Here is a 14,850-nt window from a genome sequence, read left to right as displayed (position 1 = left end):
TGGTTCCACAGCTCCCTAAGTAGCCGCTCATGGGTTACCTTGTCAAAGGCTTTTTGGAAGTCGAGATAAATGATGTCTATGGGTTCCCCTTTGTCCATCTGGCTGTTTATCTCTTCAAAGAAGTGCAGTAAGTTTGTTTAGCACGATCTTCCCTTGCAGAAGCCATGCTGGCTCGCTTTCATTTGTACATTTTTTTCCTATGTGCTCACAGATGCTGTCTTATCAGTGCCTCTACCATCTTGCCCGGAACTGAAGTTCCCTGGGTCACCCCTCGATCCCTTTTTAAAGATAGGTGTAACATTTGCTATTTTCCAGTCCTCCGGGATCTCCCCAGTTTTCAAGGATAGGTTGCAAATTTGTCGGAGGGTTTCCGCTATTTCGTTTCTTAGTTCTTTTAATACCCTTGGGTGGATTCCATCCGGGCCTGGTGATTTGTCGCTTTTCAATCTATCTATCTGTGGAGGACATCCTCACGGCTTACCTCTATTTGCGACAGTTTTTCCTCTTGGTCTCCACTTATGAACATGCTTTAAACCCGCGGATTAAAACCGCAGGTTAAAACCACGGGCTCATATTGTGCTTTTTGCACAATATATAAAAAGGGGGGCGTATGCATATGTACAGTTTTTTATTTTTTTATGTTGATAGTTGTTTTCAGGGTGGCAGAGAGCAGGAGAGTCGGCAAGGACAGTAGCGACAGGTCCTCAGCAGTCGCTTCATTTAGGATCGGCAAACCCAATCGGTGTTCCTTCTTCTGTTAGTGAATTGATGGCTTCCTACTTATGCATGGCATTTTCTCTCATTTGCATGTACGGATCGGATCAGAGATTGATCGCACAGCTGTTTAGTGAATCGGGTCGGGAAACAATCGCAAAACCATCGGGACACGATTGGTACGTTTTGTGAATCTAGCCCTTAGGCACCTAGCGATGCCTAAGTCAAGGTGCCTAGCGACGCCTAACATTGCCTACCTGAAAAGTAGGCATGGTCAGGGGCAGAGAATAGGCATAGTATATTAGGCACCATTTATAGAATCTGGCCTTGAGCTCCTTGGGGAACTGTGATCTGTAGACCACAAAGGATTATCACAATGATTTCACAAGCTACTAAGTGGGTTAAAATGAGGATGAAAGATCATGAAGAGCTGTGAATGAAATCTCATGATGTCACAGGAACCAGTGGCGTAGTAAGGGGGGTGGGACCGTCCCGGATGCCATCTTGAAGGGAACCCTTCCTCCTCTTGCCCCCCTCTGTAGTTCCCTGCCATGCATGCCTACCCTTCCCCCCGTGCCTCTAACCCGTCGCTTGCACAAGCAGCATCTCCAACCAGCTGATTGCGCCAGTCTCGGCTCTCTGTCTGAAGTCATTTCCTGGTTGCAGGACCCGGAAGTGACATCAGAGGGACAGATGAGGCTGGTGTGGGCAGCAGGTTGCGCTGACAAAGTTAAAGAGGTACGGAGAAGGGGCGTGGGCGTGGTGGTGGGGCGGGTAAGGAGCAGGGGCAAAGAAGAGGGAGGGGGTGCCACCACCCCTGGGCACCTCCCACCCTCACTACACCACTGACAGGAATCAGTTTCAACTGATACATTTCAAAAACAGCAGGTTGATACTGAGGGGTCCTTTTACTAAGACGCATTAGCTGTTTTAGCGTGTACTAAACACTGAATCCATTTTAGTCTAAGGACGCTTTAGCGTTCAGCGCGCTTAACACGGTTAGCGCGTCTTAATAAAAGGACGCCTGATGGATCCCAAAATTAAAAAAAAATAAAACAAAAGGAAAATCTGATCTTAATTTCTTTAGCACAGCCAAAATAGCGATACATTTTCAAATATTTATGTACAATGACATTTTGCTGAAAAGGTCTTTTGGTCCATTTGTCTTAGTCATGTTTCAGAATAATACATATTGTTTGGCACCGATCTGGCTTATGGTAATTACTAATGGGTTTCAAAACCAACATATTATTATAATTCAGCTTTTCAGATTCCCTTTCTTAAATGTTCCATTTATCTTCAGGTACCAGAAATGGATGGCCATTGTTTCCCCTCTTCTCGGTTCCCTTCCCTGAGCTCTTAGCCATTAAAATAAGAATCAACCCTAACATAAACGGTCTAAGAATAGGGAGCAATGAATTAAGCATATTTCTTTTTTTGTGCTAATTTTTTTTTTTTTTTGTAATACCAAATGCAGAATTTTAATAAGTGTAAAATGTCTGTGATCTTGCTTAAGGGTTGGGGTGTTTTGTTTGTTGGTTTTTTTTTTTTTGCATTATTTCTTATGAATCGCTAAAATTCAATGCAATTTACAATAATCAAAAAAAAAAAAACTGGTTATAACCAGAAATTACAAAATGATAAAATTAACTTAACATAAATTGATTTTTAAATTAAAAAAAAATATTTGAAAGCATATATTAAAGGATTAACATTTGCTCTAAATCAGATATGCAATTCCCATACTTCCATTAAATTTAGCACCCATTAATTTTTAAGGCATACCAGTGAACCAAATGCACATCCCTAGCCTGCAATGATTTCAATTCATAAAGACTTAGGCAAAGGGAAGTAGACTAATCTATAATCCAGAAAAACTGGGCATTACTCTCTCGAAATGATTACATTACAAAGCATGTCATAGCTTCTGCAAGAATCTTAACATGAAAAAGAGGAAGAAACCACAACTTGAATTTCTTCAAGAGTCTCTAGCAGACTCCAAAACAGGGATAATTACATTTTTTTCATAGAAAACTCCATGGATGCCATTAGCCATTTAGAACCATGCTAAAAAGCCACAAAATCTCTGTTTTTGCCAAATTCAGTACAAGACTAATCTGAGAGTCAGTCGCAGAGGTCGAATGAGGAAAGTCGGAACCATTTTAAACCAGGATCACTGAATTCCATTAGCATCGAGTTAAAAAATGGAATGCTGTTGCAGCAAAGTTACTGAAAATAGATATTAAACACTGAAAAATCCAAGTTTTGAGGAACCCTAGGCAGTAATTTTTTTTTTTTTTTTAATCTTTATTAATTTTCAGGACTAATACAAAGGTTTCCTTTTACTAAGGTGCGCTAGCATTTTTAGCGCACGCAGGAAATTACCACACGCTACGCTTCTAGAACTAGCGCCAGCTCAATGCTGGCGTTAAGGTCTAGCGCGTGCGGCAATGTAGCGCGCGCTATTCCACCCTAGCGCACCTTAGGAAAAGGAGCCCAAAGTCCCATGAAGTATACAAACATTAATAATCAACATAAGCACTTAAACTCCATAAATAACATTACAGAAGAAAAATATCCCTCCCCTTTTTTCCAACAATTCAATCAAGAAATAAACCAAAAAGCTATCCCCCCACCCACCCACCCCATCCTGGATATATATAAAAATGAACAGTAAATTAAATAAAAACAATTCTGTTGAATTAACACAGGATTAGAGAATGACACGGTGACAAAATTCATCACCGTTCCCGTCCCCGCAGATAACCGTGGGAAACCATCTTCAAGTCATTCTTTAAGGAAAGAGGGAAGAATCAGAGTATGAATAGCCACAACCACTGACCCGCAAGCTTTGCTTTGAAGAATGCTGGTGTAGAAGGACTGAGGTTGAAACAGATACTACAGAATGACTGTCTCTGGTATCCAGAGCAGATATTGTGATGTCATAATGCCTCATTCCACCAGTGCCTAAGAACCAATCACATCAGTGATGTCACAATGGCTTCATCATCCTTGGCTCACATTAGCACAGCCAATGACCCGCAAGCTTTGCTTTGAAGAATGCTGGTGTAGAAGGACCGAGGTTGAAATAGACACTAGAAAATGACATGGGTTTATTTCCCGCAGTTATCCGCGGGGATGGGAACGGTGATGAATTTTGTCACCGTGTCATTCTCTACACAGGAGGTCAACGGCCCCCATACCAATTTAAATACTTTGCTATTCCCCAACATATCCGCATTCATCTTTTCGTATTTATAACCTAAACATAAACTGGCCCACTAAAATGAAAAGTTGAGGCGGTCGCAATTTTTACAATTGCGTGTTATCATTTGCCTCGCTATCCCTGTCCTAGTAAGGAAAAGCCTGCATTTGTAATGATCCATAGGAAGCTTGATATGCGGCAAAGTTCCACATATAATTGCCCAATACGTCAAAGGGATTGTAGATTCTTGACAGATCAACTTCCTTAAAAATATTTCTTAACCTATAGGGCTCCCGTTATCGAGCCGCGCTAGCGGGGTTAGCACGCGTGACTTTTACTCACACGGTAACCCCCGCGCTGGCCAAAAAACTACCGCCTGCTCAAGGCAGGCGTCAGCGGCTAATGCGGCCGGCGGCCTAACGCGCGCTAGCGCAGCTTGATAAAAGGAGCCCATAGTGTAATGATTGCAATATATCAGTTTTTTTTAAAAAAAATTTATTTCTGCTATCTTTATATTTTGCACAATATAGGGGAACATACATCATTTTTTTCTCTTTCTCCAGTGGTGCACTGTGGCTTCTTGGGAGAGCCTCAGCGAGTGGGTTGGAGAACATGGAGGGGGCTGTAGAGATTGGGGAGGGAGGGGGCTGGAGAGGAAGGCATGAGGGAGGGGGTTGTAACGCATGAGGAGGATTGTTCCAAACGTTGCTTATAGCCCATGATCAGTAGTAAACGAAATATTTTAATAGCTTGGCAATTTTCATTTCATTTTTCAGGTGCTCTGTGCACTTTTTGAGTTAATTAGAAATGGAATTGTACAGCTGAATTAAATATTGTTAAACCAGTAGATGGAATTCCTATTAACGCAGCAATCATTGGGGGCTGAGAAAGGAGAGGCTTTTTCTAGGTGACGATCTGGCTGTTTGATTTTTATTACATTTTAAATAGAGGCAGAGTGGGGTTGATTAGCCTTGTTGTATTAGCTGTTTTAAGAGAGAAAGAGAGTGAAAAATTCCTTTCAGAACATGGCATTATGAAACGCAGATGTTTCAGTGTGCTTTACGTAGTTTAATTTTGTGGTTACCATTATATATTGTTAATAAGATTATATTGCATGTATATGTATACCGTAAAGATGTGCTTCGAGCTGAGTCAGTCCAGCGGATGGCCACTAGGATGGTCTCCGGACTCAAGGGTCTCTCATACGAAGAAAGACTGGGCAAATTGCAGCTCTATACTCTAGAGGAGCGCAGGGAAAGGGGTGACATGATAGAGACATTTAAGTACGTCACAGGTCGTGTCGAGGTGGAAAATGACATATTCTTTCCCAAGGGACCCTCGGTCACAAGGGGGCACCCGCTCAAACTTAGAGGAGGGAAATTTAGTGGTGACACCAGGAAGTATTTCTTCACAGAAAGGGTGGTGGATCAGTGGAACAAACTTCCGGAGCAGGTGATCAGAGCCACCAGCGTGCTCGACTTTAAGAATAAATGGGACATCCACGTGGGATCCCTACGAGGGTCGAGTTAAGGAACTGGGTCATTAGCACTCGGGCTTAATGGGGTGGGTCAGTAGAGTGGGCAGACTTGGTGGGCTGTAGCCCTTTTCTGCCGTCATCTTTCTATGTTTCTATGTTTCTATGTTTCTATGAAGAATGAATGGAAGAAATGGCATTGCAATTACACTTCGCCTTCCCAATTCACGCTTTTAAGACTTGCGACTTCGGTTATTCACGAGTTCTTTCAAATCCCAGAAACACCCCCGGGGAATCATAATGAAATTCAGGGGCGTCAGAACCAGTGTTCCCTCTAAGCTGCGCTGGCGTGCGCTGGCGCACAAAATATTGCCTCGCAGCGCACAATGTCACGTCACAGCGCACGGCGTACGGAGATGGCAGGGCGGCGAGAGGAGAATCGGGCGAGTTGGCGCTGGCGCCCGATATTTTTAGCGCACAGCGAAAAAAATTTCGCTCACACCACCCGCCCGCTTAGAGGGAGCACTGGTCAGAACTCTTTTGTTTAGGGGTGCCCAAGCTCTGCCCCAGACCACACCCCCATAATAATAGTACTACACTTCCCCCTCAATATTTGCGGGGATTAGGGGCAGATCCAGCCCGCAAATATTTAAAAAAACATGAATAACTTTTAAGGTCGACTCTGACCAACCCCTGCCCGCCTCCCGGACCTCTACACAGCTTACCTGGTGGTCTAGCGGTGAAGCGGGGCAGCAGTACTCTTCCTATGCTCCTGTCCCGTGCAGAGCCGTCTACAAAATTGACTGCTATGAGTTACCGTGATCTCACGAGACTACAGCGGAAACTCACGGCAGCCATTTTTGTGGACAGCTCTGCAAGGGGCAGGAGTGTAGGAAGAGCGCTGCTGCCCTGCTTCACCACTAGACCACCAGGTAAGCTGTATAGAGGTCCGGGAGGGAGGCGGGGGAGAAGTCTAGGAGGCAGGAGGGAGGCGGGTCAGAGTCGACCCTAAACGTTTTTCACATTTTTTAAATATTCGCAGGCCGGCTCTGCCCCTAATCCCCGCAAATATTGAGGGGGAAGTGTAGTACTATTATTATGGGGGTGTGGTCTGGGGCAGAGCTTGGGCACCCCCAAACAAAAAAGGAGTTCTGCCGCCCCTGAATTTAATTACGATTCTCTGGCAAATGACACCCCCCTCCCCCCCAAGTCAAATTCATCTCAAGGCAAGAGAGGACAACCAATTGCAACAGCTTAACCAGTAAGAGGCAATGTGTACAATGTTGCTGTGATTGACTGCCTGAATCACAATGACATTATCAGAATAGAAAATGATCCTCTGATTCATTAAGCAAGCACCCCACAGCTCCAATGTCACCCAAATAGGAAACAACTCAAGCAAGACCTCGTTGGCATGCCCTGTCACCAATCTGTATATAGGAATTATTCTTTCAAAGCACATAGAGAGATATATCAGTATTAGATAACCACCATTCACTCTCTTTATAGCTCAAAAAAAGAAATACAGTAAAACCTAGGTTTGCAAGTGTTTTGCAAGACAAACAAAACATTTTATTAAATTTTAACTTGATATACAAGCAATGTCTTGCAATACAAGTACATACAGTATACACACATTACAACTGAGCCGACGGTTCTTATCGCTCTGACGCTGTGGGAATGTAGTGACTGTTCTAGATGAGTGAGGTCTTGCAATATAAGTACATATAGTATTTTGTATTAAAGTTTTTGGGTTGTGGAACAAATTGTCTGAGTTTCCATTATTTCCTATGGGAAAATTCACTTTGATATACAAGTGCTTTTGATTGCAATCATGCTTTTGGAACGAATTATGCTCATAAACCAAGGTTTTACTGTAATGATAAATAGTGATAAAGGTCCTCAGTATTCACAACTCTCATGCATGAAATTCCTGCTCCTGGAGTTGTTATGTCTTATACCCAGAAGGGTAATTCATTGTGAAAACATCCTTGGACCTTGTGATGTGTGTTTCATAAACCCAAAAATAAGGTGAAAAATTCACTCTGTGAAATCTCTTAATATGTGTTTTTTCTAATAATAAACATTATTCATGAAAAAGAGTCCCATCTCCTAGTAATATACCCGTATGAATTATAATCCACGCTGTGAATAAAAAATTGTACTTATTTTGAACGATGATAATTCACTGACCGTAGCATGTCAGAGAATCACCCTGCTCTACAGAGCTCCTTTTCGGAGGATATAACCCACTTCTTCGGGCGCAATCACGCTGGATAAGGTGGAAACAACAATCATAAGGAGAGGATCTGTGGTTGAAAATGGCGCTCTGGCACCAATCTAACCAACCCTGAACACATCATATCCCTTGCAAATAAATGCCAAAGCCCAAACCCCCTACTGTATCAGTAAACAAGTGCAAATCAAGTTTCAAGTTTCATTTTAATTTGATGAGTTGCTTAATTTAATTTTAACTAAGCGAATTACAACATAGAGAAAAAAAAAAACCAAAACACATTTATTTTAATATAATGTTTAAAAATTTTTAAAACAAAAGTTAAGACCAACAGACATACAGACCAACCGAGACACTAGGTTAAAAATTAAAAAAAAGGGCAGAACTACAATTCAATATTTTTAGGGTACAGGAGAGAACCATAAATGGAAAAAAAAAGCATTAGGAGGGGGAAGGTAAAAACCTGGAGGGTAATGTAAAAATTTTTGAACATAATTTATAGGTTAAAAGCGTCTTTAAAAAGAAAGCTTTTTAAATTACTTTTAAAATGACTCAAATTATTTTCCTCTCTCAATTGCTGGGGTAAAGTGTTCCAAAGTTCCATCACCGAGAACATATCTTGTTGTCGAGCTCCAATAATTTTCTGGGAGGGAACCACTATGAGTTTTTGGTTAGTAGACCGAAGGGAACGCGATGTGTTATAAGGAATAAGAGCTGTATTGATAAATTGGGGTTTGTTAGTATCAAGGGTTTTGAATACTAATAATAAGATTTTAAAAGTGATGCAACATTAAAACTGGACAAATAGGTGCCCTGAGGAATACAAGCCTGATAATACTTCTATTGCACCCTTCTAGTCAAAAGTGCCAAACGACATGAAAAAATCTGGCCCATTGGCATCACCCTAGAAGCGAAATTAAAACGTCCTACCAATGCTGAATGCCACCTAGTGTCAATTTCCGCCTTTGAACAGCCCTATTTCTGAGCTCAAAGCCTGCACCTTATCCCTAGGAAATAGAGACTCCATACGCTCTGAATCCAACTCCAATCTCCCAAAAGCATAAATGAGAAGAAGGCCCCTCAGACTTTTCTTCCACCAATGTAACAGCAAGCAACTCTCCCACAGTGAACTGAACCAGATATTCCCCCAAACAAAAAGTCATTAAAGCAACCAATGAGTGAATGTGGAGAAAGCCTTGAAATAGGCACAGGACATAAAGCACCCTATAAAGCATTTTTTGTGTACTTTAAAAACCTCCCTGGACTTTTGCTTTTGATATTCCTTCAGCTACTCATCAGCAATTTTCCTGTAACCTTGACAGCATCCATCATGACAAAAATAAAACAAATCATAGCCTACACCAGTGTCTCAAACTTTTTTTTAGCTCTGGAACACTAAACGGAGCAAATATTTGTTGTTGTTTTTTGCAGCACATTAAAACTGAAATTATAAAATTGCAAAACCAACAAAAAATTAAATTTGAGAGGTATTTATTTAAAGTTCTTAAAGCTATGTATGGGTCATTGTAACAATGGAGAAGCTAAAGTAAATAGAACAGAATTGCTAATCAATGTGATGGATGTGCTTGTTTTTGAGTGCAAATTAACTCAAAATGCAACTCGATAATTGACAAACATGCATTTTATCATCCACCATCTGTAGTCATTCTCTTTTTTTTTCGATTTAATTTGTCAGAGCTGAAAATCCAAGAGCTCCTTTTACTATGCCGCGTTAGGGCTTTAACGAGCGGAATAGCGTGCGCTAAATTGCCGCGCGCGCTAGACCTTAATGCCAGCATTGTGCTGGCGTTAGTTCTAGCCGCCTAGCGCGGGTTTAGCACGCGCTAAAATGCTGTGTGCGCTAAAAACGCTAACACAGCTTAGTAAAAGGAGCCCCAAGTTCGCAAAGGTAAGAAGATCCAAATGGTAACAAAGCCTTGATTGCTCTTTTGCTCAAGTTAGGGATAACCACTGCATATAAAATCAAAATGAAAATACTTGCCGCTAGTCTTTCAAGGACCAATCACGTCAAAGAATGATGCTTTTCTGGGCGGTTGTATTCTTACGCACACAGACTCTTGCGTACGGAATGCACAAGTCATCAGGCTGAGTGCCGTGCTGAGAGCAGTGTTGTCTGTGGTCTTCAGCTAACGATTTTTCACAAATTTGGTGTTCATATTTGAGGAGGTGTAGCCCCTGACGAAACCAAAAGTGAAACGGTTGGGCAGCCGTCGGGCAGAAAGTTAAGTGCCTTTCCTTTACAGCACTATATGTACTTTATATAGAGCCTGTTTAAAATATAGATTTTGAATGAATCTTTTTGCACACGTCACTTTGCCAAGACCAATGATGAAAACACCACCCCTGTAAGGGCACGAAAATAGTTAAGAGTAGGGCCTTGGGTGTTTGAGGTCTAGAATGACACGATGACAAAATTCATCACCGTTCCCGTCTCCGCGGATAACCGCGGGAAATAATCCCATGTCATTTTGTAGTGTCTGTTTCAACCTCGGTCCTTCTACACCAGCATTCTTCAAAGCAAAGCTTGCGGGCCAGTGGTTATGGCCATTCATACTCTGATTCTTATGTGAGCCAAGGATAATGAAGCCATTGTGACATCACTGATGTGATTGGTTCTTAGGCACTGGTGGAATGAGGCATTATGACATCACAATATCTGCTCTGGATACCAGAGACTGTCATTCTGTAGTGTCTATTTCAACCTCGGTCCTTCTATACCAGCATTCTTCAAAGCAAAGCTTGCGGGTCAGTGGTTGTGCCCAATTATACTCTGATTCTTCCCTCTCTCCTTAAAGAATGACATGAAGATGGTTTCCCGCGGTTATCCGCGGGGACGGGAACGGTGATGAATTTTGTCACCGTGTCATTCTCTAGTCTGGCATTAAAATCTACTTGTAATTAGTTTTGTCCTCAGCTATTTTGTATTCGTATAGACATATTGGACATTTCTGAATTTTCCTTATCTATTTGATTTGTTGATCTATTCTAATGTATACTGATAAAGGGAATTTAAAAAAAAAAAAAAAAGTTAAATTCTGGAATCTCTCCCGGGGCACACAGAGACACTGGCCTACACAAATGCAGGTATGGCTATTGCTGAGCACAAGAAGCTATGGTGATAATGCCGCCTATAGACCAAACATCAGGAGTATCCGCTGAACAGATGATTATAAATATAGTTGCTCCTGTGAGTGCAAGAACACCACAGCAAAGCTGCTCATAATCCCCCCCCCCACCCCCACGCCCCCTTAATAATGTGTTAAAAGTTCATTCACCAGTTTTATAAATGATGGCTACTGGTTCTTGACGTGTGTGCTTTAAAGAACTAAGCAGTGGTTAAACGGTTGTTCCGAGATCCACCCTGGCTAGGCCGCTAAGCTCTAAAACGTACAGTCTAAAATGAATAGAAGTTCATTACGTTCTCTGTAAAAATGCATCTAATTTAAAATAAATCATTAGCTATTTCCTTTCTGAAGTAAGCAGCAGTAATGCCTTTCAAGCTAAAATATGCAACAGATCATTAAATCTAGGAAGGGCAATGCATTCCTTGCGCTTGATCCTGGAAGCACTATCAAGGCAATAGTCTTGGTTGTCCATAGATTATTACTCCAATTATTTTGACGTTCACCTACATGTAAAGCTCTAATAGGTCGGAGCACTTGTGTAATTTTTCTAAATGCACGTGAAAAAGATTCCTGTTGATAGTCTTGTAAAATATGACAGGCTGACATTTTCCTTAATTACAAACTCTGATGTGTTTAATAGCATAAAATTGGTTTCCAGCTTGACAGCTCTCCCTTTTAAAATCAATGGTTAGACTGTAGGGCACCAGTTTGGTCATCGAGATCAATATTAGAAAAATATAGCTTGTCAAGACCTCTTGGCCTCTCATTGATTCAAATAGGGCACAGCCAGCAGATTGAGTAATGATACAGAGGCTCTGATCCAAAAAAGCTGGGCCTCTTTCATTGATTCTAGTATAGGCGGATGATTCTTTGCTGAATAACTTGAGAGCAGTACCATTATGCCAAGCATCAGAGTAAGTGCACGTTTGGAAATGTACAGAATAAACCAGGTTTTATGCACTCCCAAATCATTCAGCAGGCACAGAAACTATTAAATCAACATCTATACTCCCTGCCTTGCAGTAATCCTTATGTATCATAGAGAAAGGAAAGAAAGATGCTTCAGAGTTCCCTTAAATCTCATAAAAATGCTGTTACAAATACAGTCAAACCTCGGTTTGCGAGGGGTTTGCAAGACGAGCAAAAACACTTTTGCAAATCTTGCCTCGCAAACCGAGCGTTGACTCGATATGCTAGGCATCGCCCCGAGAACCAGAATCACCCCCCGCGAACTGGCATCGCCCCCCCCTGCCCACCCTAACCCTTATCGCGATCAGGCACTGGCACGTAGCACCAACCCATAGGACGTGCCGGTGCCCAAACAGCCTGCCGCTTGCCACTGATTTTGCTGGGCCTTGAGCATCTGGGCATGCTCAAGGCCTTCTGGCTCCCGGGCTCTCCAAAATTCTAATGAGATTTTCGGTGTCTCATATCTGCCCGATCACAGTAAGGGTGCGGGCAGGCGGACGGATGATGCCAGTTCTCGAGGGTAGGGTGGGCGTAGCTGGTTTTCGGGGGTGGGGGGAAGTGTGCCAGTGGCCTCGGGAGTAGGAAGTCTTTTGGGGATGTGGTGGGGTGGGATGGAAGCGCCTCAGTGGCCTCGAGGGGGGGGGTCTTTTTTGAGATATAGAATGAATCACCTGAGTTTCCATGGTTTTCTATGGGGAAATGTGCTTTGATATACGAGTACTTTGGTATTTGGGTATTTAATAATTTTCTAAATCCCATACTGTCAACACACATCCTCAACTCAGTGGCGTAGCGAGGGTGAGCGGTGCCCGGGGGCAGTGGCGCCCTTCTCCCGCCCTCTTCTCCACCCCATCTCCATACGTTCCTTCCCCGCTCTCTCCCTGCCATGTGTGCGCCACTTCCTTTCCCCTGTACCCTCTGTAATGTTTCTGGTGCAAACAGCAACCCCCAAGCTGCTGTCACGCCAGCTTTGGCTCTTCCTCTGACATCACTTCTTCGGTGATGTGATGTCAGAGGAAGAGCCAAAGCTGGCGCAAGCAGGCTGGATCCTTCCACTTTCTGAAGGATTCTCTTTTAGCTCTAATAGCTTCCTTCACCTCACTCGTTAACCACGCCGGCTGCCGTTTGGTCTTCCTACCTCCTTTTTTAATACATGGAATATATCTAGCTCAGAGGAAGTCTACTAAAATGGTCCGTGGTCTACATCATAAGGCACACGGGGACAGATTTAAAGATCTCAATAGGAATACTTTGGAGGAAAGATGGGAGGGGGAGATATGACAGAGACATTTAAATCCAATCTCAAATAATATATCAATGTTATTAGCCTAGTGGGGTTTCGTCAGCCGTAAGCCGTAAGTCATTATGCCATTGTATAGATCCATGGTAAGGCCCCACCTGAAATACTGTGTGCAATTTTGGAGGCCGCATTATCGCAAGCATGTGCTGAGACTGGAGTCGGTTCAGAGAATGATCACCCGGATGGTCTCGGGACTCAAGGATCTCCCGTACGAAGAATGGCTAGACAAATTACAGCTATACTCGCTCGAGGAGCGCAGAGAGAGGGGGGACATGATCGAGACGTTCAAGTATCTCACGGGCCGCATCAAGGTGGAGGAAGATATCTTCTTTTCCAAGGGTCCCACGGCAACAAGAGGGCATCCATGGAAAATCAGGGGCGGGAAACTACGAGGTGACACCAGGAAATTCTTTTTCACTGAAAGGGTGGTTGATCGCTGGAATAATCTTCCACTGCAGATGATTGAGGCCAGCAGCGTGCCTGATTTTAAGGCCAAATGGGATCGACACATGGGATCTATTCACAGGGCAAAGGCAGGGGAGGGTCATTAGGGTGGGCAGACTGGATGGGCCGTGGCCCTTATCTGCCGTCTATTTCTATGTTTCTATGTAAGCACATTTACTAATAGTGGACAAAAAGCCTCAGCTGCATTAAAACAAAAATGCTTTCAATAACAGAAGGCAACCCAGCGGGTTATAAGCCAGTCAAATTCTGTCTCATAAGCAAAAAACTCCACCAAGTACAAAATGCTGTTTTCAAAAATGGGTTAACCCACACCACTGTGCACAAGAAAACAACATTTAAATACCTACGTGACATCAAATACACATGAGTCTTTTTCAATTGAAAGGAAACTCTAGCGTGAGAGGGCATGGAATGAAATTAAAAGGTAATAGGCTCAGGAGTAATCTAAGGAAGTACTTTTTTACAGAAAGGGTGATAGATGCATGGAATAGTCTCCCGGAAGAGGTGGTGGAGACAAAGACTGTGTCTGAATTAACGAAAGTGCGGGACAGGCACGTGGGATCTAATAGGGATAGGAAGAGATAGTGGATGCTGTGGATGGGCCATTTGGCCTTTATCCGCCGTCATGTTTCTATGTTGTGGGAAGTTGAGATGTAGCTCAGGCATTATGGTGGGGAAGTTGAGCGACGGCAATATGAATGCTTTTATTGATATTGCATGACAGACATTCATGTGCTATTAAACGGACGTCTCTTTGCCTGCTGCTTCACCATCCATATTTTTGGATGGGTTTATTTCTAAAATGGCTGTCCCTGCGGCATGTATTGAAAAGGATTAGGTCCCAATTCCTGCCCCATTCTTTCTCTGCCATTTGGAAGACAGGTGCACCCGGGGACATATTGTAGAGGCAAGAAATGATCTCCAAAACATGTCCAAGTTTTATTATGAGCTTCACATCTCTTTTATATTATTCTACATGAATCAGTGTTGTCAGAATGTGTCAGCATGTGACGTAAACACAAACCATATATGGACACAGGTCACATGAAACTTTAAAAACATCAGCATTTTTTCTATCTGGAGACTGAAGTCCAAAAGGTCAGAAAAAGCCTTAACCAGCAAAACCTCTTAACTAAAACTGTTTGCAAATACGGCTTATAAAAACAATTGAATTCACTTCACAAGAAGTTAAGAACATCTCTGTTCAAACATAAATGTCCTTGTACTATCTTCAAAGAAGGAAAGACAAACAGGGCCAGGCTTTACAGCTTTAAACAACATATGCCTAAGGAAAATTGCCAAGGTTCATGATACGTGTCCCTTCATGTATCAGCACAAAGA

The 14,850-nt window shown here is 42.6% G+C and overlaps 1 protein-coding gene across 1 annotated transcript in view; it reads right to left on the bottom strand.

Annotated features, from left to right (window-relative positions):
* CNTN5 (contactin 5) overlaps nt 1-14,850 on the bottom strand; it is a 1,460,727-nt gene that overhangs the window by 1,004,050 nt on the left and 441,827 nt on the right.

Source organism: Geotrypetes seraphini, chromosome 6, assembly GCF_902459505.1.
Source record: "Geotrypetes seraphini chromosome 6, aGeoSer1.1, whole genome shotgun sequence".
NCBI lineage: Eukaryota > Metazoa > Chordata > Amphibia > Gymnophiona > Dermophiidae > Geotrypetes > Geotrypetes seraphini.
Note: the sequence above shows the minus strand (reverse complement) of the source record. Positions and strands in the feature narration are given on the sequence as shown.